The sequence below is a fragment of the Eptatretus burgeri genome, chromosome 5, assembly GCF_056783735.1.
Source record: "Eptatretus burgeri isolate ZD-2024b chromosome 5, Ebu_testis_v1, whole genome shotgun sequence".
Classification (NCBI taxonomy): Eukaryota; Metazoa; Chordata; class Myxini; order Myxiniformes; family Myxinidae; genus Eptatretus; species Eptatretus burgeri.
Window position 1 is genome coordinate 119793025 of NC_140965.1, and position 27116 is coordinate 119820140.

General features: G+C 43.6%; 1 long non-coding RNA gene across 1 annotated transcript in view; it reads right to left on the reverse strand.

Annotated features, from left to right (window-relative positions):
• Positions 1-917: 917 nt before the first annotated feature.
• LOC147027246 (uncharacterized) overlaps positions 918-27116 on the reverse strand; it is a 72789-nt gene continuing 46590 nt past the window's right edge. The window contains exon 3 of the long non-coding RNA XR_015057965.1: positions 918-1333. This is a non-coding gene — a long non-coding RNA (uncharacterized LOC147027246). The remainder of the gene's footprint in view (positions 1334-27116) is intronic.

Below are 27116 nucleotides of genomic sequence, written 5' to 3' on the forward strand. Positions count from 1 at the left end.
CAGACAACAGGTGGGAGGAAGAGTGTCATTAAAATAATTGCAATGTTTTTGTATGTCGGCAAATTCAGCGAGCCGTGACTTTAAAAGGCCCGACATGCAGCCTCGGAAAAACTTGCGTCAAACAACGTGTTAACAGCACTAGATGAAAGGAGACCACATAAACCCTTTGTTGAGGTGAAGGTTAGCTAACAGCATCGAAGTTATTACTCAAAGAATGCTTCACTGTAACTGGCGTTTCAACAATGAATCACGTGTACCATGCAAGACTCGATTTTGTTTGGAAAAGGACACTGAAGAACAGTTAACGCAAGTCTATGATCCGAATTTGTATTCGGAAGATGCATCTCATGCTCTGATCTCTGAGGACACGTTGATGGAATGTGGGAGTGGACTTATCAAGGGTAGTGCAGGAGATGAGTGGCAGATGCTGCAGATATGAGAGTGAAAGGCAATGATAACTACACTTGTGGAAGTCAAACTCATGATAAGCTCTTGGAGAATAAATGACCTGCGAGGCTAGTGAGCCTATCCTACCCCGTACATGAAATTTCTTTCCTTCGGCGTTGTGTCAACGTCTCTCAGCAAGTCCTGCGGAAGGACCCATCACGACACGCAATGTCCAGATGGGAGCTCGTCTCGTTTCAATTTGGTCTCGACGCTTTCATTACATATTATTTTAACGTTTTCCATTTGAGGATTGCTTTTATTTATCATCATTGAGGGACCTGCTCGCACTAATGGGATGTGCATGCCACCGCAAGAGAAGGATTTTGCTGCAACCTTTTAAGATGTACATTGGAACAAATATTTCTCAATGAGGATGAAACAAACGAGGTCACCATTATACAAGGGGCAGCTCTTGCTCTTGCTCTTGCTGCCAAGTGACAGCAAGCAGGCTCGCTGGATTTCATCCCAAGTTTTAATGACATTACAAATCAAAGCATAAAAAAGTACAAGTTATGTTGGCTATGAATATTGCATGGTTCATTTTCTTTCCTTTTTGCAATGTGCATTTACTCTGTGATACATAATTCCCATCCCTCGGAGGAAAGGCAAATTATCCCAGCTAATACCTCTTGGAAATGCTCTCAGCAGGCAAGCCCTGCTGGGAGCTTAGACTGCTCATTGATGGCTCTTTATTTCCTCCTACTTCTTTCTTTTTCAGCTTCAATTTCCTCCCATCGTGCTCGATCTACGCTGGACCAGGAGATCGTGCTGTTGAAGATGCACGCCTTCTGCAAATAGTCCGCAAGCCGTCAGATCACGGGAAGGATATTGAAAGGAAGGTCTGTGCACTCACTCCTCATGTTCACTGCAGTCCTCCATGTGTCTGCTGGAAAATGTAGAGGACGGTGTCCACAAAATGTACTGGAAAGAGTAACTTAACATGGTTTATCATGATGTTATACTTTTGTACCCTGGTTGTATGGTTTTTATGATATTGAGAGAGAAACAAGTCTTGAGGATCAGTATGGAATGCAGTCATTACGACCTATGTTTGAGATTTACCCTCATGCATCAACTCTGATTATTACCTCCATCACTCAAGGTGAAGGAGGTTATGTTTTCACCCCTTTCTGTTTGTTTTTTCTGTTTGTTTGTTTGTGTACAGGATATCTCAAAAATATTTGGATGTATCTCGATGAAATTTTGAAGACAGGTTAGGTGTGTGACAAGGACGAATTGATTAGATTTTGGTGAAGATCCGGATCTGACTACGAGAATTTTTAAAGTGATTCTTCACCACTGAGAGATAGGGCCAAACACGATACAGAGCCTGATATTTCCAAAATGTAGTGATTGGGCCTGATATGTTCTTGTTCATCAAGTATTACATGGTGGAGGTATGTGCTGTACCAAGTGCCCTTCCAGTTTTCCTCATGAAACTCTCCCTTTCTGCTGTTGATTGTGATTGTTTTCTGATGCAATTAGTCCCCTCTGAGCTATCCAGATTGGGTTCGAATCCTGACCCAGCTTTAATGCCAAAGTTCCACAAGCAGGGCGACGCATAGATGCATGTGCCATACCGTTCTTCGGATGGACGTTAAACTGGAAATCCCATCTGTCAAAATTAGTAGATCAGGTGGTCAGGGAGCATGTGCCAGAGCAGCGCGTCGCTACGTCCACTTTCCGCTGGTATTCCACGGACCTCTGTCTGGCCATCCCCCAGGCAGATGCCTGGCCCATCCCCATCTCGTTGAGATGCCGATCAACCTCAAGCAACCACGAGGCACGTGGTCGGCCCATTGGCCTCCTCCACTCATGAGACTCCCTCGCTGAGAGAATCTGGTGAGCAGCATCAGCGTCAGGAAAATGAGCCACATGTCCATACAGCCGCAACTGACGCTCACTGACTATGCAGGTAACAAATCTCATTTGAGTCTCTCTCAGCAACCACTCGTTGGACACAAAGTCCGACCAGCGATAGCCAAGGATTCTCTGAGGAGACCTGGTACTAAAGGAATGAAGTCTCCATCTCAGATCCCTGGTCAGAGTCCAAGTCTCGCAACCATAGAGCAAGAATGGAAATACCAAGGACCTGAAGACTCAGACTTTTGTCCTCCCCTACAGGTACCGGCAGCGCCACACCCCATTATCCAATGAATCCATTACTCCCCAAGTCCGACGCAGACATCTGTTGCTGTCTGGCTCACAGCCAGCGGAGACATGAATATCAGTGCCAAGGTAAGTGAATCTCTCCATAACCTCAACATCCTCGCCACAAACAGGTAAAGACAGGAAAGCAGCATCCAAGATGTCATTGAAAGTCTGGATCATAGTTTTGACCCAGGAAACCCGTAATCCCAGCGGTTCTGACCCCTCATTCAGCACCTTGAGGTCCCCCAAAAGGATATCTAAAGCTTCTGCAATGATGACTGCATCCTCTGCGAAGTCCAGGTCAGAGATCTTGACATTCCCAAATGAAGCACCACAGCTTGATCTCTCCGACATCCTCTCTTGAATCCAGTCCATACAAGTGCTGAAAAGTGTGGGGGCCAGTACACACCCCTGACGAACTCCAGTAACAACTGGAAATAAGTCAGAGATGCTATCACCACATCTCACAGCACTCTCAGTACCAGAGTATACTTCAGACATTAGATCGATCAGTTTTGGTGGCACCCCACGAAGACCAAGAATCCTCCAGAGGGCATCCCAATTCACTGAATCGAACGCTTCACAGAGATCAAGATTGGCTGCAAGCAGCCCCTGCCATAACTCTCGTCTGCATTTGGTGAGGACACGAAGAGCAAGGATACGTCAATCGTTGACCTCATTGGTGTAAAGCCTGACTGCTCTGGATGCTGGTGCTCAAGCAAATAGTGGCAAACTCTATGAAGAATTATCCGAGCAAAGACCTTGCCCGGCACTGAGAGCAGTGTCACCCCTCAGTCGTTGTTGCAGTCCTGGCGATCACCCTTCCCTTTCCAGAGAGGGACAACAAGGCCCCTCTTCCAGTTCGATGGGATGATGCCTGTGTTCAAGGAAGAGCACAGAACTGCATACAACTACATACATTAGAACAGCATTTCCACCAGCCTTGAGAAGTTCAACATGGATGCCACAGTTCCCGGGAGCTTTACCCATTTCAACCGGTTCACCACAGCCTGTGTTTACACAAACAAAGTTGGATCACAGTTGAATGGAGGATCAGCAATCGGCATTGTAATGCCCCTGACATCCAACTCGACAGGTGGTGGATCAGCCCTGGTGCAGCCGCTCAAAGTAAGTGGCCCAGCGGGCCTTTGTTTTGAACTCCTCTTTCAAGAGCCTACCACCCTCTGTTCTAATTTCTGTACACCGAGGGACAGGCTTGGAGGAATGCAATGCGCGAATTCCCCTCGAAGCAGAACCAGAATCCCTTGACCACAGGTGATGCTGTACCCCCTCACATATACCTTGCACATAGGCCTCTTTGTCTACCCTTAGTGCACTGAAGGTTTTACCCCTCAGCTCCCTAAACAGTTTAGCTCTGCCATTCAGCCTGGCCCTGCGACTCTGGTCAATGGTATCCAGTGTCCCTTGAGAGACAAAATTATTCTTTGCGAATAGTGAGTTCCAAAACATTTCCTGGCAATATCAAAGCAGTGGTCTTGAAGGCACTGTACAACTCTTCAGGATCCGCCAAAGTACCCAGACCCCTCAAATCCCGACTCAGCCTGTTCACAAACACCTCAGCTACTGTCTCATCTTTGAGCTTGCCAACATCCAGTCGAGGTTGGGTTGGTACCATTCTCCTGGATTTAAGGTGCAACTTCAGAGTTTCTACAACAAGCCTGTGGTCAGTATTGAGGAACTAAGCACTCCGGTAGACGCTGCAGTTCTGGATCATCCTAAAGCGACCACCAACGAACACATGGTCAATCTCCTTTGCTACACCGCCAGCATTTGAATGCCAAGTCCAGCGATGAGCTTGTGAGCGATGAAACCATGAACCAGCCACCCTTAGTCCATGACTTCTTGCAAAGTCAAGGAACTTAGTGCTATTCTGTTTCACAGTTCCAGACCCATGGGGACCAACACACATCTCATAACCATCCCAATCAGTACAAATCGTGCATTAAAATCCCCCAAGACTGGAAGTGTATCTCACCTAGTGCACTGATCAACCACAGACTCGAGCGTAGCATCGCATGCGTCCTTCACGGTGAGATCACTCGCCTCAGTCGGAGGACATACAGAAACCAGTTAAATGACACCCAAGGAGTGACGAATCCTGAGCCACATCATACGCTCGTTGACCGATGTTACCTCAATTTTCATTGGAATCAGCTTATTGGACACAATTCAGCAACTCTTTGGGTATGGTAACCATCAGAGTGACCAGAACAGTAGTAGGTGTAACCAACCACCATGATATCACTGCAATCTGGTCTCCCTACCTTCGAGTGTGCTGCAATAATGATGTCCAAACTCGTGAGCTCAGATGATAACAGGGACAGGTGATCATTCTCTCTTCAATATAGCACATTCCAGACACCCACCCTAAGGGACAGCCTCAGGTTAACCCAAGGAGTCCGCCGTCTGATGACGACTCCTCAGAACCATTCTGACATTCACTATCGCCATCTGACCTGGGAAGGTTACCCCCTGGTTTCCCTCCTATCAACAAAGATTTTGGGTCCCGAAGGCATTGCCCTAATCCCATAATTGTTTGAGGTGCCCTGCGAAGGGCAGCTGCATAGGAGGTACTCCCATGGAGTGGATTTTCAGAGTGGGTTTTCGGAGGTACTCCTAATGCTTTTTGAATGTTTTGTGGAATGAAGGGTTTTACAGTAGCCTGAGTGCAAATCCTGCCACCAACCTCCTAATAAAAAAGTAACCCAACTGCAGGAGTACCTCCGCAGATACAGTATTAGTGGATAGGCATTAAAGATCCCACAACATCCTCTGTGATGAGTCGAAAAATTGACACCGGTACCCTGTACAAATTACAAGTTGCAAATTACAAATGAGAAATTCCTATCCTAATCAAAATTAAGACCAATTACGAGATGGTAGTCCCAAGAACAAAGGCAGACAGAGCAATGCACACACCCCACTCACATCCACATACATATATACAAAAACACATGTACAAAAACACAAAAACAGACATATTATGTACTGGGAAGTACGCATGACTGACTGTGTCTGTTTGTGGTGAGGATGTTGAGGTCGTGGAGAGATTCACTTACCTTGGCAGTGATATTCATGTCTCTGCTGGCTGTGAGTCAGAGGTCTATAAACGTCTGGGTCGGGCCTGGGGAGTCATGGATTCACTGGATCATGGAGTGTTGCGCTGTTGATACCTGTGCGGGAGGACGAAACTCCGAGTCTTCAGGTCCTTGGTGCTTCCTGTATTGCTCTATGGATGTGAGACTTGGACTCTGACCAAGGATCTGTGAGGGAGACTTAATTTCTTTGGTAACAGGTCTCTTCGGAGAATCCTTGGCTATCGCTGGTCGGATTTTGTGTCCAACGAGCGGTTGCTGAGAGAGACTCGGATGAGATTTGTTACCTGCATAGTGCGTGAGCATCAGCTGCGGCTGCATGGACATGTGGCTCGTTTTCCTGACGCTGATCCTGCTCACCAGATTCTCTCAGCGAGGGAGTCTCGTGAGTGGAGGAGGGCAATGGGCCGACCACGTGCCTCATGGTTGCAGCATGGTTGACCGGCATCTCAAGGAGATGGGGATGGCCCTGGCATCTGCCTGGGGGGTGGCCAGACAGAGGCGCCTGGAGTACCGGTGGAATAGTGGACGCAGCGATGCGCTGTTCTGGCACATGCTCCCATACCTGAAGTACATACAAAAACGATATTATTTGAAGTTATAACCTTAACTAATACGCAATTTTCTGATTTCCCAACTGCCCGGATCGTCAGCTGGGCACCCTTGTTACCTCCGTCACCAAAGGTGAAGGAGGTTATGTTTTCACCCCTCTCAGTCTGTTTGTGTGTGAACAGGATATCACAAAAAGTTGTTTATGGATCCGGATAAAATTTTGTGGACACGTTGGACATATGACAAGGATGAACTGCTTACATTTTGGTGAAGATCTGAATGCGGATCCCATTACTAGAATTTTAAAGTGATTCTTCACCGTTGAGAGATAGGGCTAAAATTGATACGTAACACGATATCTAAAAAAGTTGTGGTCAGATTCGAACTAAACGGATTTGGTCAATATCTCAAAAAGAACCCCGCCCCACCCATACACTTTCTCAACAACCCTCTGGAAGAAGTCCTTTCTTTCAAGCTTCTTGGTTTCGCTATTTGCCATGATTCTTTCCTGGGAAAGCCACATTTCCAACCTGGCTCCAAAAGCCAGTTGCCGACTGGGAATCCACCATCGTTCAAAGTCCTTCCTTGGCCTACCTGAGATCCTGACCACTAACAAAGCTTTCATCCGCAGTCTGATGGAGTAATGCTCTCCCCTCTGGGCTGGTGCTCCTGCCTCTCACCTTTCTCGGCTTCACGTTGTGGAAACCAAGGTATTTTGGATCATTGGTATCTCCTGCGATGAGGCCGAGTCTTTGGGCCTCTCACCGAAAGCAGGTCAGTGGTCTTTCTCTCTTCTACCATTTCCTCTCTGGTCTCGCCACCCCCCCTTGCTGTGTCTGCAATTTGGCCGCACCACATTTCTGGAGGGCGCTCAAGGTCCGCCATCAACCCCCTTCTGGTAAAACTACCAAAATCACGAATCACTGCTCACCTTCGCTCTTTCATTCCTCTTTTTCCCCACCTTTGGAATAAACTCCCTCACTCTGTTGAATCGCATTCTTCCCTCCAGGCCTTCAAAACAGCTGTTCACCACCACCTCTTATCGTCCCCCATCCAAATTCTCGATCTTTTCTACCCCCGTTAATCCACCACAAACCCACCTCCTTCCAATTCCCTGCTTTCCATTCTGAAATTCCCTGTAATGTCCATCTTGTATTCCCCATGTTCACTGCCCCAACCCTCTCCCTTCCACAGATTTCCTAATGTCTCTGTTCCCCACTGTTTTGTCCTTCCCAGTCCTGCCCCTCTTGTCTCATGCCCCCCTTGCTATCCGCTGCGTGTTAGCTCTCATACGAGCCTCGACAATTTATACAAAAAACTAAAAAAAAAAACAAGTCTGAAGACGACGATGGTTCACGAGCGGAATTTGACGATGTAGATTGTTTCAGAAGTCGACTCAGCCTGCCATCCTTCCGAGGTCGGCGAAATGAGTTCCAGTTGTTCTGGGCCCGGTGTATTCCCCGGTTAGAATAGGTGTACCATATCCCTGTGTGTCGTAAGAGGCGACCAAGGTTGCGTCAGGAAGGGCATCCGGCGTAAAAACCTATGCCAAATCATTATGCGGACAACAAAACGAATTTCCATACCGGATCGGTCGAGGCCCGGGTTACCAACGACCGCCACCGGTACCGGTAGTCAGCAGGGTACCAGTGGAAATTGTGCTACTGCTGGGCGAAGGAGGAGAAAGAGACGGGGAAGGCGAGTCCGGAGGCAGAGGGAGAGGGGGAAGGGGAGAAGTGTGGAGGTGAGAGTTGGAACTCTGAATGTTGGGACGATGACTGGCAAAGGGCGAGAGTTGGCTGATATGATGGAGAGAAGAAAGGTGGACATACTGTGTGTACAAGAGACCAAGTGGATGGGGAGTAAGGCTAGGAGCATTGGAGGTGGTTTCAAACTGTTCTACCATGGTGTGGATGGGAGGAGAAATGGTGTCGGGGTAATCCTGAAGGAAGATTATGTCAAGAGGGTATTGGAGGTGAGGAGAGTGTCTGACCGAGTGATGAGTGTGAAGTTGGAAATTGAAGGGGTGATGATGAATGTCATCAGTGCATATGCCCCACATATGGAGTGTGAGATGGAGTATAAAGAAGATTTCTGGAGTGAGTTAGATGAAGTGGTGGAGAGTGTATCCAAGGATGAAAGAGTGGTGATTGGAGCAGATTTCAATGGGCATGTTGGGGAAGGGAATAAAGAGGATGAGGAGATGATGGGTAGGTATGGTCTCAACAAGAGAAATGTGGAAGGGCAAATGGTGGTAGAGTTTGCAAAAAGAATGGAAATGGCAGTGGTAAATACGTATTTCAATAAGAAGGAGGAACACAGGGTGACATACAAGAGTGAAGGAAAGTGCACACAGGTGGATTACATCTTAAGCAGGAGATGCAACCTGAAAGAGATTAGTGACTGTAAGGTGGTGGCAGGGGAGAGTGTAGCTCGACAGCATCGATTGGTGGTCTGTAGGATGATTTAGAGGTGAGGTTGAGGAAGAGAGTGAGGGCTGAATCAAGGACCAGATGGTGGAAGCTGAAGGAGGAAGACTGTTGCGTGAAATTTAAGGAGGAGGTGAGACAGGCGTTGGATGGTGGTAAAGATGGGTGGGATGACAACAACAGCAGAAGTGGTGAGGGAGATAGCTAGGAAGGTACTTGGTGTGACATCTGGACAGAGAAAGGAAGATAAGGAGACTTGGTGGTGGAACGAGGAAGTACAGGAAAGTATAAGGAAGAAGGGGTTGGCAAAAAAGAAGTGGGATAGTCAGAGAGATGAAGAAAGTAGGCAGGAGTACAAGGAGTGGCGGCGAAAGGCAAAGAGAGAGGTGGCAAAGGCTAAGGAAAAGGCATATGGCAAGCTGTATGAGAAGTTGGATACAAAAGAAGGGGAAAAGGATTTATCCCGATTGGCAAGACAGAGGGACCGAGCTGGGAAGGATGTGCTGCAGGTTCGGGTGATAAAGGACGCAAATGGGAATGTGCTGACGAGCGAGGAGAGTATGTTGAGAAGCTGGATGGAGTACTTTGAGGAGCTGATGAATGAAGAAAATGAGAGAGAGAGAAGGTTGGAAGAGGTGGAGATAGTGAATCTGGAAGTGGGGTGGATCAGTAAGGATGAAGTGAGGACTGCTATGAAGAAGATGAAAAGTGGAAAGGCGGTTGGCCCAGATGGTATACCAGTGGAGGCATGGAAGTGCTTAGGAGAGATGGCGGTGGGGTTGTTAACCAGATTGTTTAATAAAGTCTTGGAAAGTGAGAGGATGCTGGAGGAGTGGAGATTAAGTGTTCTGGTTCCGATTTTCAAGAATAAGGGTGATGTGCAGAGCAGTGGAAATTACAGAGGGATAAAGTTGTTAAGCCACACCATGAAGTTGTGGGAAAGAGTAGTGGAAGCTCGGTTGAGAGGAGAGGTGACGATCTGTGAGCTGCAATATGGGTTTATGCCAGGAAAGAGCACCACTGATGCGATGTTTGCTTTGATAATGTTGATGGAGACGTATAGGGAAGGCCAGAAGGAGTTACATTGTGTGTTTGTGGATTTAGAGAAAGCTTATGATAGGGTGTCAAGAGAGGAGTTGTGGTATTGTATGAGGAAGTCGGGAGTGTTGGAGAAGTATGTGAGGATCGTGCAGGATATGTATGAGGACAGTGTGACAGCGGTGAGGTGTGCGGTAGGAATGACGGACCGGTTTAAGGTAAAAGTGGGATTGTATCAAGGATCGACTCTGAGCCCTTTCCTGTTTGTAATGGTGATGGACAGTTGACGGACGAGATCAGACTGGAGTCTCCATGGATTATGATGTTCACGGATGACAACATGATCTGTAAGGGAGAGTAGGGAGCAGGCTGAGGCGAGAATCGAGAGGTGGAGGTACGCACTGGAGAGAAGGGGAATGATAGTCAGTCGGAGTAAGACGGAGTACATGTGCCTAAATGAGAGGGAGGGTTGTGGTATTGTGCGGTTGCAAGGAGTTGAGGTGGGGAAGGTGGATTGGTTTAAATACTTGGGATCAACTGTCCAAAGTAACGAAGAGTGTGGGAGAGAAGTGAAAAAGAGAGTGCAGGCAGGATGGAGTGGGTGGAGAAGAGTTGCAGGAGTGATTTGTGACAGAAGGGTAGCTGCAAGAGTGAAGGGGAAAGTATATAAGACGGTAGTGAGACCAGCTATGTTGTATGGTTTGGAGGTGGTGGCACTAACAAAAAGACAGGAAGCGGAGCTGGAGGTGGCAGAGTTAAAGATGCTGCAATTCTCTTTGGGAGTGACGAGGATGGATAGGATAAGAAATGAGTATATTCGAGGAACAGCGCAGGTAGGATGGTTTGAAAACAAAGTGAGAGAGGCGAGATTGAGATGGTTTGGGCATGTGCACAGGAGGGAAGTGGAGTATATTGGGAGAAGGATGTTGAAGATGGGAGCTGCCAGGCAGGAGGAGAAGAGGAAGGCCAAAGAAGAGGTTCATGGATATGGTGAGGGCGGACATGCGAGTGGTTGGAGTGTCAATGGAAGATGTGGAGGACAGAGCGAAATGGAGACGGTTGATCCGCTGTGGCGACCCCTAACGGGAGTAGCCGAAAGAAGAAGAAGAAGATTGTTTCAGAAGTCAAGAATGAGACAATGTGATAATTTTTGACCAAGTTATAAAAATGATCAACATGATGTGGTACGAGTGACAGGTTATGAGCTGCAAAATGTCGAAAACCCGGTTTTGTTCAACAACTTTCAAAATTTGACCTTTGCATAACCTTTATAGTTCACAAAACAATGTTGTGGACATTAAAATAAGGAAACAGGATACGTGCTATAGCTTATTGGAGTTAGTTCGTCAAAGAAGGTCGAAAACCCGGTTCGATTCCCACAACTTTGAAAATTTGACCTTTGTGGCCTTTAAAGGGCAAAGGTCAAGGATTATGACCTTTGGTGCAAAACTTCCTCTGGAACATTCCAGGAACAATATAACGTCATATAGGCTATATGGCATTTCGCACTCCTCGGATCATCCATAATTTGATGAAATCAGCGTAAAAACAAGCTTGAAGGGGGCGCCAGGTGCAAGGTGTTCGAGATAGAGCAAAATGGATTCAAGACTTTAGGTGGGAATGACCTCAATATTATGCATAAAAAAATAATCATCCGAGCTCTCAAAGTTTGGACGGTCGTATGATTTTAACGTCAAAATTCGCAATTTTATAGGTTTTTGACCTTGTGACCTGCACCTTGGGACGAAAATGAAAAATCGGACAACGACAAGTTTTAGATAATTCATTTTGCTATTCAAATACCGAAGAAGCCATTCCATTCAGTCAATTCCCAAGGAGAAGATAGATTTTCAATCTGACTTCCCCCTAAAAATGGCTATTTTTTGGGCGTGGTTCTGCCCACAATGGGCGTAGCATGCCCTCATCCAGGAAAACACAACAAGACATTGATCTGATCTTCATGAAACTTGGTTATATTTTCGATATCAAAGTCCACGGAGTTATGCTCTGTACAGATAGACACCCATACAAGCCGGTAGGCGGACATGGGGAGTCGACTCCCCAATATAATCTCAGGCGATGGGCCCGTTCGATGGGGAATGACCCGAGGATTAAGCACAATAAAATTCCTGATTCTCGCTTTTCTAGAGCATGATTTTAGACTCATTGTCTCTGAAATAAAACGAACTTCGTTTTTTTTTTTCTTGTTTTCGACCAGGGTTCATTGAAAGTCTATCTTCTCCGACAATATTCGTAGGATCCGGTTGTAAATTTCTGACAATATGGCTAAATGTACTGCCCAAAGTCGCACGTGGCCCGATTTTTTATTTTCGAAAAAATAAATTTTTAGGATTTTTTAAAATTTCAAAGTCCTTTTGCTAAGCAACGGTGGTGTGCAGAGCAACGGTTCTCATTTGCACACAACTAGGTCATGGCATGAACCTACCAACCGTGTTTCATCGAAATCGCCATTGTATTAACGGAGCACTGGACCGAACAGTGGGACAGACAGACAGACAAGCCAGTAGGCGGACATGGGGAGTCGACTACCCAATAGAACCTGACACGATGCGCCCGTTCGATGGGGAATGACCTGAGGATTATGCACAAGAAAATTCATGATTCCAGCATCAAGTGTTGATGCTGCAGATTGTTTTTTCATTAAAATACCCCCACATTTCAAGTTTTCTCGGCCGTTGCTAGGCAACGGAGGGGTCCATAGCAACGGTTCTTTCTCACACATAACTAGGACATACCGTGAACCTCCCATGCCAGTTTCATGGATATCTGACTCATAGTCTCTGAGATACAACGAACTTCGTTTTTTTATTGTTTTCGACCAGGGATCATTCAAAGTCTATCTTCTCCGACAGTTTTCAGAGGATTCGGCTGGAAAATTTTGACAATATGGCTGAATATACTGCCCACAGTCGCTCATGGCCCGATTTTTGATGTTCGAAAAAATTAATTTTTTTATGATTTTTCAAAATTTCAATGTCCCGTTGCTTAGCAACAGTGGAGTCCATAGCAACGGTTCTCATTTGCACACAACTAGGTCATGGTGTGAACCTCCCCACCAAGTTTCATCGAAATCGCCATTGTATTAACGGAGCACTGGCCCGAACAGTCATACGTCAACCAGACATGCAGACATACAGACAGACATACAGTCAAACATATCGACGGAAAAAGTGATAATAAGGGTAGATCAAAAAAAAAAAAATTATTTTCGACTTTATCGACAACCCAACAGACAGACATACAGACAAACATATCGAAGGAAAAAGTGATAAGGGCAGATCAAAAAATATATATATTTTTTCGACTTTATCGACGGAAAAACTGTAATGAGGGGAGAACAAATTTCAAAAAAAATTTTCATTTTTTTTTTCGAGTGGATCGATTTCCCGACAAACAAGCAAGTAGGCGGACATGGGTAGTCGACTACCCAATATAACCTGACGCGATGCACCCGTTCGATGGGGAATGACCTGAGGATTATGCACAAGAACATTCATGATTCTTGCTTCAAGTGTTAATGCTGCAGACTGTTTTTTTCGTGAAAATACCACCATATTTAGAGGTTTTTCGGCCGTTGCGAGGCAATGGAGGGGTCCATAGCAACAATTCTTTCTCACACAATACTAGGACATACCATGAACCGACCAACCAAGTTTCATTGAAATCGCCATTGTATTTACGGAGCGCTGGACTGAACAGACAGACAGACAGTCAGACAAACATATCGACGGAAAAAGTGATAAAAGGGTAGATCAAAAAAAAATTCTTTTTTCGACTTTATCGACGGAAAATCTGATAAGGGGAGAACAAATTTCAAAAAAGAAAAATTTTTTTTTCGACTGGATCGACTACCCGACAAACAAGCAAGTGGGCGGACATGGGTCGTCGACTACTCAATAGAAACTGACGCGATGCGCCGGTTCGATGGTGAATGACCTGAGGATTATGCTCAAGAAAATTCATGATTCTCGCTTCAACTGTTGATGCTGCAGATTGTTTTTTCGTTAAAATACCCCCACATTAGAGTTTTTTCGGCAATTGCTCGGCAATGGAGGGGTCCATAGCAACGGTTCTTTCTCATACATAACTAGGGCATACCTTGAACCTCCCATACCAGTTTCATGTATATCTGACTCATAGTCTCTGAGATATAACGAACTTCGTTTTTTTATTGTTTTCAATTAGGGATCATTCAAAGTCTATCTTCTCCGACAGTTTTCATGGGATTGGGCTGGAAATTTTGACAATATGGCTGAATGTACTGCCCACAGTCGCTCGTGGCACTATTTTTCATTTTTGAAAAAATAAATATTTGATGATTTTTCAAAAATTTCAAAGTCCCGTGGCTTTGCAACGTTGGTGACCAGAGCAACAGTTCTCATTTGCACACAACTAGGTCATGGTATGAACCTTCCCACCAAGTTTCATCGAAATCGCCATTGTATTATCGGAGCACTGGACCGAACAGACAGACAAGCCTGAAGGCGGACATGGGTAGTCACCTACCCAATAGAACCTGACGCGATGGGCCCGTTCGATGCGGAATGGCCTGAGGATAAAGCACAAGAAAATTCATGATTCTCGCTTCAAGGGTTAATGTTGCAGATTGTTTTTTCGTTATAATGCCTCCACATTAAGAGGGTTTTCGGCCGTTGCAAGGTAACGAAGGGGTCCATGGCCACGGTTCTTTCTCACATGTAACTAGGACATAACATGAACCTACCATACCAGTTTCATGTATATCTGACTCATAGTCTCTGAGATAAAATGAAATTCGTTTTTTTTATTGTTTTCAACCAGGGTTCATTCAAAGTCTATCTTCTCCGACAGTTTTCATAGGATTCGGCTGGAAGTTTTTGACAATATGGCTGAATGTACTGCCCACAGTCGCTCGTGGCCCGATTTTTGATTTTCGAAAAAATTAATTTTTTATGATTTTTCAAAATTTCAATGTCCCGTTGCATAGCAACAGTGGTGTCCATAGCAACGGTTCTCATTTGCACACAACTTGGTCATGGTATAAACCGACCCATCAAGTTTCATCGAAATCGCCATTGAATTAACGGAGCATTTGACCAAACAGACAGACAGACAGACAAACATCTCGACGGAAAAACGGATAATTGGCGGAGAACAAATCTCCAACAAAAAAATTTGGAATTTTTTTTTTTTAGATGAGATCGACTACCCAACAGACCCAACTACGACTACCCAAAGCCGGTAGGTGGACATGGGTGTTCGACTACCCAATAGAACCTGACGCGATGGTCCCGTTCGATGCGGAAAGACCTGCGGATGAAGCACAAGAAAATTCATGATTCTCGCATCAAGGGTTTATGCTGCAGATTGTTTTTTCCTTAAAATACCCGTACATTTAGAGGTTTTTCGGCCGTTGCAAGGCAACGGAGGGTCCATGGCAACGGTTCTTTCTCACACATAACAAGGACATACCAGGAACCTACCATACCAGTTTCATGTATGTCTGACTCATACTCTCTGAGATATAACGAACTTCGTTTTTTTATTGTTTTCAATTTGGGATCATTCAAAGTCTATATTCTCTGACAGTTTTCATAGGATTCGGCTGGGAATTTTTGACAATATGGCTGATTGTACTGCCCACAGTCGCTCGTGCCCCGATTTTTGATTTTCGAAAAAATAAATTTTTTATGATTTTTCAAAATTTCAATGTCCCGTTGCTTGGCAACGGTGTTGTCCATAGCAACGGTTCTCATTTGCACACAACTTTGTCATGGTATGAACCTCCCCACCGAGTTTCATCGAAATCACCATTGTAATAACGGAGCACTGGACCGAACAGACAGTCAGACAGAGAGACAAACATATCGACGGAAAAACGCATAATTCGGGGAGAACAAATTTCAATTTTTTTTTCATTTTTTTCTTTTCGACTGGATCGACTACCCAATAAACAAGCCAGTAGGCGGACATGGGTAGTCGACCACCTAATAGAACCTGACGCGATGCGCCCGTTCGATGGGGAATGACCTGAGGATTATGCACAAGAAAATTCATGATTCTTGCTTCAAGTGTTAATGCTGCAGATTGTTTTTTCGTTAAAATACCCCCACATTTCGAGGTTTTTCGGCCGTTGCTAGGCAACTGAGGGGTCCATAGCCACGGTTCTTTCTCAAACATAACTAGGACATACCATGAACCAACCGTACCAGTTTCGTGTATATCTGACTCATAGTCTCTGAGATATAATGAACTTCGTTTTTTTTTATTGTTTTCGACCAGGGTTCATTCAAAGTCTATCTTCTCCGACAGTTTTCGCAAGATCTGGCAGGAAATTTTTGACAATATGTCTGAATGTACTGCCCACAGTTGCACGTGGCCCGATTTTTGATTTTCGAAAAAATAATTTTTTTAATGATTTTTCAAAAATTTCAAAGTCCCGTTGCTTGGCAACGGTGGTGTCCACAGCAAAGGTTCTCATTTGCACACAAATAGGTCATGGTACGAACCGACCAACCAAGTTTCATCGAAATCGCCATTGTATTAACGGAGCACTGGACCGAACAGTCAGGCAGACAGACAGACAGACAGACAAGCCGGTAGGCCGACATGGGTAGTCGCCTACACAATAGAACCTGACGCGAAGGGCGCCTTCGATGGGGAATGACCTGATGATTAAGCACAATAAAATTCATGATTCTAGCTTCAAGGGTGAATGCTGCAGATTATTTTTTCGTTAAAATACCCCCACATTTGGAGATTTTTCGGCCGTTGTTAGGCAACGGAGGGATCCATAGCAACGGTTCTTTCTCAAACATAACTAGGACATACCATGAGACTACCGTGACAGTTTCGTGAATATCTGAGTCATTGTCCCTGAGATATAATGAACTTCGTTTTTTTATTGTTTTCGACCAAGGTTCATTCAAAGTCTGTCTTCTCTGACAGTTTCCGCAAGATCTGGCTGAAAATTTTTGACAATATGGCTGAATGTACTGCCCACAGTCTCTCGTTGCCCGATTTTTGATTTTCGAAAACAATTTTATTTTATGATTTTTCAAAAATTTCAAAGTCCCATTGCGAGGCAACTCTGGTGTCCATAGCAACGGTTCTCATTTGCCACAAATAGGTTATCGTATGAACCTACCAACCAAGTTTCATCGAAATTGCCATTGTATTAACGGAGCACTGGACCAAACAGACAGATAGACAGACAGACAAGCCGGTAGGTGGACATGGGTAGTCGCCACCCCAATAGAACCTGACGTGACGGGCCCGTTCGATGGGGAATGAATGACCTGAGGATTAAGCACAACAAAATTCATGATTCCAGCTTCAAGGGTTAATGCTGCAGATTATTTTTTCGTTAAAATACCCCTACATTTAGAGGTTTTTCGGCCGTTGCGAGGCAATGGAGGGGTCCATAGCAAGGGTCCTTTCTCACACATAACTAGGACATACCTTGAACCTTCCATACGAGTTTCATGTATATCTGACTCATAGTCTCTGAGATATAACGGACTTCGTTTTTTATTGTTTTCAACCCGGGTTCATTCAAAGTCTATCTTCTCCGACAGTTTTCATAGGATTGGGATGGAAATTTTTGAAAATATGGCTGAATGTACTGCCCACAGTCGCTCGTGGCATTATTTTTTATTTTCGAAAAAATAAATTTTTAATGATTTTTCAAAAATTTAAAAGTCCTGTTGCTTGGCAACGTTGGTGTCCATAGCAACGGTTCTCATTTGCACACAACTTGGTCATGGTATGAACCCACCCACCAAGTTTGATCGAAATCGCCATTGTATTGACGGAGCACTGGACCGAACAGACAGACAGACAGACAGACAGACAAGCAGGTAGGCGGACATGGGTAGTCGCCGACCCAATAGAAATTGAGGCGATGGGCCCGTTCGATGGGGAATAACCTGAGGATTAAGCACAAAAAATTCATGATTCCAGCTTCAAGGATTAATGCTGCAGATTGTTTTTTCGTTAAAATACCCCCACATTTGGAGGTTTTTCGGACGTTGCTAAGCAATGGAGGGGTCCATAGCAACGGCTCTTTCTCACACATCACTAGGATATACCATGAACCTACCATACCAGTTTCATGTATATCTGACTCATAGTCTCTGAGATATAACGAACTTCGTTTTTTTATTGTTTTCGACAAGGGTTCATTCAAAGTCTATCTTCTCCGACAGTTTTCAGAGGATTTGGCTGGAATTCTTTGACAATATGGCTGAATGTACTGCCCACATTCGCTCGTGGCCCGATTTTTGGTTTTAGAAACAATAATTTTTTGGTGATTTTTCAAAAATTTCAAAGTCCCGTCGCTCGGTAACGGTGGTCTCCATAGCAACGGTTCTCATTTGCACTCAACCAAGTCATGGTATGAACCTACCCACCAAGTTTCATCGAAATCGCCATTGTATAAATGGAGCACTGGACTGAACAGACAGACATACAGACATACAGACAGACATACAGACAAACATATCGACGGAAAAAGTGATAATAAGGGTCGATCAAAAAAAAATTTTTTTTTCGACTTTATCGACTACCCAAGAGACAGACACACAGACAAACATATGGACGGAAAAAGTGATAAGGGTAGATCAAAAAAAAAATATATTTTTTTTCGACTTTATCGACGGAAAAACTGATAAGGGGAGAACAAATTTCAAAAAAAAATTAATTATTTTTTTCGACTGGATCGACTCCCCAATAAACAAGCAAGTCGGTGGACATGGGTAGTCGACAACCCAATAGAACCTGACACGATGCGCCTGTTCGATGGGGAATGACCTGAGGATTATGCACAAGAAAATTCATGATTCCAGCATCAAGTGTTGATGCTGCAGATTGTTTTTTCGTTAAAATACCCACACATTTCAAGTTTTCTCGGCCGTTGCTAGGCAACGGAGGGGTCCATAGCAACGGTTCTTTCTCACACATAACTAGGACATACCGTGAACCTCCCATGCCAGTTTCATGGATATCTGACTCAGTCTCTGAGATACAACGAACTTCGTTTTTTTATTGTTTTCGACCAGGGATCATTCAAAGTCTATCTTCTCCGACAGTTTTCAGTGGATTCGGCTGGAAAATTTTGACAATATGGCTGAATATACTGCCCACAGTCGCTCGTGGCCCGATTTTTGATTTTCGAAAAATAAATTTTTTTAGGATTTTTCAAAATTTCAATGTCCCGTTGCTTAGCAACAGTGGAGTCCATAGCAACGGTTCTCATTTGCACACAACTAGGTCATGGTATGAACCTCCCCACCAAGTTTCATCGAAATCGCCATTGTATTAACGGAGCACTGGACCGAACAGTCATACGTCAATCAGACATGCAGACATACAGACAGACATACAGACAAACATATCGACGGAAAAAGTGATAATAAGGGTAGATCAAAAATAAAAAAATTCTTTTTCGACTTTATCGACAACCCAACAGACAGACATACAGACAAACATATCGAAGGAAAAAGTGATAAGGGCAGATCAAAAAATATATATTTTTTTCGACTTTATCGAAGGAAAAACTGTAATGAGGGGAGAACAAATTTCAAAAAAAATTTTCATTTTTTTTTTCGAGTGGATCGATTTCCCGACAAACAAGCAAGTAGGCGGACATGGGTAGTCGACTACCCAATATAACCTGACGCGATGCACCCGTTCGATGGGGAATGACCTGAGGATTATGCACAAGAACATTCATGATTCTTGCTTCAAGTGTTAATGCTGCAGACTGTTTTTTCGTGAAAGTACCACCACATTTAGAGGTTTTTCGGCCGTTGCGAGGCAATGGAGGGGTCCATAGGAACAATTCTTTCTCACACAATACTAGGACATACCATGAACCGACCAACCAAGTTTCATTGAAATCGCCATTGTATTTACGGAGCGCTGGACCGAACAGACAGACAGACAGTCAGACAAACATATCGACGGAAAAAGTGATAAAAAGGGTAGATCAAAAAAAAAATTCTTTTTTCGACTTTATCGACGGAAAATCTGATAAGGGGAGAACAAATTTCAAAAAAAAAACAACATTTTTTTCGACTGGATCGACTACCCGACAAACAAGCAAGTGGGCGGACATGGGTAGTCGACTACTCAATAGAAACTGACGCGATGCGCCTGTTCGATGGTGAATGACCTTGAGGATTATGCTCAAGAAAATTCCTGATTCTCGCTTTAACTGTTGATGCTGCAGATTGTTTTTTCGTTAAAATACGCCCACATTAGAGTTTTTTCGGCAGTTGCTCGGCAATGGAGGGGTCCATAGCAACGGTTCTTTCTCATACATAACTAGGGCATACCATGAACCTACCATACCAGTTTCATGTATATCTGACTCATAGTCTCTGAGATATAACGAACTTCGTTTTTTTATTGTTTTCAATTAGGGATCATTCAAAGTCTATCTTCTCCGACTGTTTTCATAGGATTGGGCTGGTAATTTTGACAATATGGCTGAATGTACAGCCCACAGTCGCTCGTGGCACTATTTTTCATTTTTGAAAAAATAAATATTTGATGATTTTTCAAAAATTTCAAAGTCCCGTTGCTTTGCAACGTTGGTGACCAGAGCAACAGTTCTCATTTGCACACAACTAGGTCATGGTATGAACCTTCCCACCAAGTTTCATCGAAATCGCCATTGTATTATCGGAGCACTGGACCGAACAGACAGACAAGCCTGAAGGCGGACATGGGTAGTCGCCTACCCAATAGAACCTGACGCGATGGGCCCGTTTGATGCGGAATGGCCTGAGGATAAACCACAAGAAAATTCATGATTCTCGCTTCAAGGGTTAATGTTGCAGATTGTTTTTTCGTTATAATACCTCCACATTAAGAGGGTTTTCAGCCGTTGCAAGGTAACGAAGGGGTCCATGGCAACGGTTCTTTCTCACATGTAACTAGGACATAACATGAACCTACCATACCAGTTTCATGTATATCTGACTCATAGTCTCTGAGATAAAATGAAATTCGTTTTTTTATTGTTTTCAATCAGGGTTCATTCAAAGTCTATCTTCTCCGACAGTTTTCATAGGATTCGGCTGGAAGTTTTTGACAATATGGCTGAATGTACTGCCCACAGTCACTCGTGGCCCGATTTTTGATTTTCGAAAAAATTAATTTTTTATGATTTTTCAAAATTTCAATGTCCCGTTGCATAGCAACAGTGGTGTCCATAGCAACGGTTCTCATTTGCACACAACTCGGTCATGGTATGAACCGACCCATCAAGTTTCATCGAAATCGCCATTGAATTAACGGAGCATTTGACCAAACAGACAGACAGACAGACAAACATATCGACGGAAAAACGGATAATTGGCGGAGAACAAATCTCCAACAAAAAAATTTGGAATTTTTTTTTTTTGATGAGATCGACTACCCAACAGACAAGCCGGTAGGTGGACATGGGTCTTCGACTACCCAATAGAACCTGACGCGATGGTCCCGTTCGATGCGGAATGACCTGAGGATGAAGCACAAGAAAATTCATGATTCTCGCATCAAGGATTTATGCTGCAGATTGTTTTTTCGTTAAAATACCCCTACATTTAGAGGTTTTTCGGCCATTGCAAGGCAACGGAGGGGTCCATGGCAACGGTTCTTTCTCACACATAACAAGGACATACCAGGAACCTACCATACCAGTTTCATGTATGTCTGACTCATACTCTCTGAGATATAACGAACTTCGTTTTTTTATTGTTTTAAATTTGGGATCATTCAATGTCTATATTCTCTGACAGTTTTCATAGGATTCGGCTGGGAATTTTTGACAATATGGCTGATTGTACTGCCCACAGTCGCTCATGCCCCGATTTTTGATTTTCGAAAAAATAAATTTTTTATGATTTTTCAAAATTTCAATGTCCCGTTGCTTGGCAACGGTGTTGTCCATAGCAACGGTTCTCATTTGCACACAAATTGGTCATGGTATGAACCTCCCCACCGAGTTTCATCGAAATCGCCATTGTAATAACGGAGCACTGGACCGAACAGACAGTCAGACAGAGAGACAAACATATCGACGGAAAAACGCATAATTCGGTGAGAACAAATTTCAATTTTTTTTTCATTTTTTTCTTTTCGACTGGATCGACTACCCAATAAACAAGCCAGTAGGCGGACATGGGTAGTCGACCACCTAATAGAACCTGACGCGATGCGCCCGTTCGATGAGGAATGACCTGAGGATTATGCAAAAGAAAATTCATGATTCTTGCTTCAAGTGTTAATGCTGCAGATTGTTTTTTCGTTAAAATACCCCCACATTTAGAGGTTTTTCGGCCGTTGCTAGGCAACGGAGGGGTCCATAGCCACGGTTCTTTCTCAAACATACCTAGGACATAGCATGAACCAACCGTACCAGTTTCGTGTATATCTGACTCATAGTCTCTGAGATATAATGAACTTCGTTTTTTTTATTGTTTTCGACCAGGGTTCATTCAAAGTCTATCTTCTCCGACAGTTTTCGCAAGATCCGGCAGGAAATTTTTGACAATATGTCTGAATGTACTGCCCACAGTTGCACGTGGCCCGATTTTTGATTTTCGAAAAAATAATTTTTTTAATGATTTTTCAAAAAATTCAAAGTCCCGTTGCTTGGCAACGGTGGTGTCCACAGCAAAGGTTCTCATTTGCACACAAATAGGTCATGGTACGAACCGACCAACCAAGTTTCATCGAAATCGCCATTGTATTAACGGAGCACTGGACCGAACAGTCAGGCAGACAGACAGACAGACAGACAAGCCGGTAGGCCGACATGGGTAGTCGCCTACACAATAGAACCTGACGCGAAGGGCGCGTTTGGATGGGGAATGAATGACCTGAGGATTAAGCACAAGAAAATTCATGATTCTAGCTTCAAGGGTGAATGCTGCAGATTGTTTTTTCGTTAAAATACCCCCACATTTGGAGGTTTTTCGGCCGTTGCTAGGCAACGGAGGGATCCATAGCAACGGTTCTTTCTCAAACATAACTAGGACATACCATCAACCAACCGTACCAGTTTCGTATATATCTGAGTAATAGTCTCTGAGATATAATGAACTTCGTTTTTTTATTGTTTTCGACCAAGGTTCATTCAAAGTCTATCTTCTCCGACAGTTTTCGCAAGATCCGGCAGGAAATTTTTGACAATATGTCTGAATGTACTGCCCACAGTTGCACGTGGCCCGATTTTTGATTTTCGAAAAAATAATTTTTTTTAATGATTTTTCAAAAATTTCAAAGTCCCGTTGCTTGGCAACGGTGGTGTCCATAGCAACGGTTCTCATTTGCCACAAATAGGTTATCGTATGAACCTACCAACCAAGTTTCATCGAAATTGCCATTGTATTAACGGAGCACTGGCCCAAACAGACAGATAGACAGACAGACAAGCCGGCAGGTGGACATGGGTAGTCGCCCACCCAATAGAACCTGACGTGACAGGCCCGTTCGATGGGGAATGAATGACCTGAGGATTAAGCACAACAAAATTCATGATTCCATCTTCAAGGGTTAATGCTGCAGATTATTTTTTCGTTAAAATATCCCTACATTTAGAGGTTTTTCGGCCGTTGCGAGGCAATGGAGGGGTCCATAGCAAGGGTTCTTTCTCACACATAACTAGGACATACCTTGAACCTTCCATACGAGTTTCATGTATATCTGACTCATAGTCTCTGAGATATAACGAACTTCGTTTTTTATTGTTTTCAACCCGGGTTCATTCAAAGTCTATCTTCTCCGACAGTTTTCATAGGATTGGGCTGGAAATTTTTGAAAATATGGCTGAATGTACTGCCCACAGTCACTCGTGGCAATATTTTTTATTTTCGAAAAAATAAATTTTTAATGATTTTTCAAAAATTTAAAAGTCCTGTTGCTTGGCAATGTTGGTGTCCATAGCAACGGTTCTCATTTGCACACAACTCGGTCATGGTATGAACCCACCCACCAAGTTTGATCAAAATCGCCATTGTATTAACGGAGCACTGGACCGAACAGACAGACAGACAGACAGACAGACAAGCAGGAAGGCGGACATGGGTAGTCGCCGACCCAATAGAAATTGAGGCGATGGGCCCGTTCGATGGGGAATAACCTGAGGATTAAGCACATAAAATTCATGATTCTAGCTTCAAGGGTTAATGCTGCAGATTGTTTTTTCGTTAAAATACCCCCACATTTGGAGGTTTTTCGGCCGTTGCTAAGCAACGGAGAGGTCCATAGCAACGGCTCTTTCTCACACATCACTAGGATATACCATGAACCTACGATACCAGCTTCATGTATATCTGGCTCATAGTCTCTGAGATATAACGAACTTCGTTTTTTTATTGTTTTCGACAAGGGTTCATTCAAAGTCTATCTTCTCCGACAGTTTTCAGAGGATTTGGCTGGAATTCTTTGACAATATGGCTGAATGTACTGCCCACATTCGCTCGTGGCCCGATTTTTGATTTTAGAAACAATAATTTTTTTTATGATTTTTCAAAAATTTCAAAGTCCCGTCGCTCGGTAACGGTGGTCTCCATAGCAACGGTTCTCATTTGCACTCAACCAGGTCATGGTATGAACCTACCCACCAAGTTTCATCGAAATCGCCATTGTATAAACGGAGCACTGGACTGAACAGACAGACATACAGACATACAGACAGACATACAGACAAACATATCGACGGAAAAAGTGATAATAAGGGTCGATCAAAAAAAATTTTTTTTTCGACTTTATCGACTACCCAAGAGACAGACACACAGACAAACATATGCACGGAAAAAGTGATAAGGGTAGATCAAAAAAAAAATTATTTTTTTCGACTTTATCGACGGAAAAACTGATAATAAGGGGAGAACAAATTTCAAATAAAATTATAATTTTTTTTTCGACTGAATCGACTCCCCAATAGACAAGCAAGTCGGTGGACATGGGTAGTCGACTACCCAATAGAAGCTGACGCGATTCACCTGTTCAATGGGGAATGACCTGAGGATTATGCACAAGAAAATTCATGATTCTTGCTTCAAGTGTTAATGCTGCAGATTGTTTTTTCGTTAAAATACCCCCACGTTTGGAGGTTTTTCGGCCGTTGCTGGGCAACTTAGGGGTCCATAGCAACGGTTCTTTCTCACACATAACGAGGACATACGATGAATCTACCATACCAGTTTCATGTATATCTGACTCATAGTCTCTGGGATATAATCAACTTCGTTTTTTTTATTGTTTTCGACCAGGGTTCATTCAAAATGTATCTCCTCCGACAGTTTTCATAGGATCCGGCTGGAAATTTTTGACAATATGGCTGAATCTACTGCCCACAGTCGCTCGTAGCCCGATTTTTGATTTTCTAAAAAATAAATTTTTATGATTTTTCAAAAATTTCAAAGTCCCGTTGCTGAGCAACAGTGGTGTCCATAGCAACGGTTCTCATGTGCACACAACTAGGTCATGGTATGAACCTACCAACCAAGCTTCATCGAAATCGCCATTGTATGAACTGAAATCGCCATTTTAAATACTGATAATGAGGGTAGAACAAATCCCAAAAAAAAAATTTTTGGAATTAGTTTTTCGACAAGTTTGACTACCCAACAGACAAGCCAGTAGGCGGACATGGTGTTCGACTACCCAATAGAACCTGACGCGATGGTCCCGTTCGATGGGGAATGACCTGAGGATAAAGCACAATAAAATTCATGATTCCATCTTCAAGGGTTAACGCTGCAGATTGTTTTTTCGTTAAAATACCCCCACATTTGGAGGTTTTTCGGCCGTTGCGAGGCAACGGAGGGGTCCGAAGCAACAGTTCCTTCTCACACATAACTAGGACATACCGTGAACCTACCATACCAGTTTCATGCATATCTGACTCACAGTCTCTGAGATATAACGAACTTGGTTTTTATTTAATTGTTTTCGGCCAGGGTTCATTCAATATCTATCTTCTCCGACAGTTTTCATGGGATTCGGCTGGAATTTTTTGACAATATGGCTAAATGTACTGCCCACATTCGCTCATGGCCCGATTTTTGATTTTTCAAAAATTTCAAAGTCCCGTCGCTCGGTTACGGTGGTCTCGATAGCAACGGTTCTCATTTGCACTCAACCAGGTCATGGTATGAACCTACCCACCAAGTTTCATCGAAATCGTCATTGTATAAACGGAGCACTGGACTGAACAGACAGACATACAGACAAACAGACAGACATACAGACAAACATATCGACGGAAAAAGTGATAATAAGGGTCGATCAAAAAAAAAAATTTTTTTTTCGACTTTATCGATGGAAAATCTGATAATAAGGGGAGAACAAATTTCAAAATTTTTTTTATTTTTTTTTTCGACTGGATCGACTACGCGACAAACAAGCGAGTAGGCGGACATGGGTAGTCGACTACCCAATAGAACCTGACGCGATGCGCCCGTTCGATGGGCAATGACCTGAGGATTATGCACAAGAAAATTCATGATTCTCGCTTCAACTGTTGATGCTGCAGATTGTTTTTTCGTTAAAATACCCCCACATTTAGAGTTTTTTCGGCAGTTGCTCGGCAATTGAGGGGTCCATAGCAACGGTTCTTTCTCACACATAACTTGGGCATACCATGAACTTTCCATACCAGTTTCATGTATATCTGGCTCATAGTCTCTGAGATATAACGAACTTCGTTTTTTTATTGTTTTCAACCAGGGTTCATTCAAAGACTATCTTCTCCGACAGTTTTCATAGGATTGAGCTGGAAATTTTTGATAATATGGCTGAATGTACTGCCCACAGTCGGCGTGGCCCGATTTTTGATTTTCGAAAAAATAAATATTTTATGATTTTTCAAAAATTTCAAAGTCCCGTTGCTTTGCAACGTTGGTGTCCATAGCAACAGTTCTCATTTGCACTCAACCATGTCATGGTATGAACCTACCCACCAAGTTTCATCGAAATCGCCATTGTATAAACGGAACACTGGACCGAACAGACAGACATACAGACATATCGACGGAAAAAGTGATAATAAGGGTCGATCAAAAATTTTTTTTTCGACTTTATCGACTACCCAAGAGACAGACATACAGACAAACATATGGACGGAAAAAGTGATAAGGTTAGATCAAAAAAAAATTATTTTTTCGACTTTATCGATGGAAAATCTGATAATAAGGGGAGAACAAATTTCAAAATTTTTTTTATTTTTTTTTTCGACTGGATCGACTACGCGACAAACAAGCAAGTAGGCGGACATGGGTAGTCGACTACCCAATAGAACCTGACGCGATGCGCCCGTTCGATGGGCAATGACCTGAGGATTATGCACAAGAAAATTCATGATTCTCGCTTCAACTGTTGATGC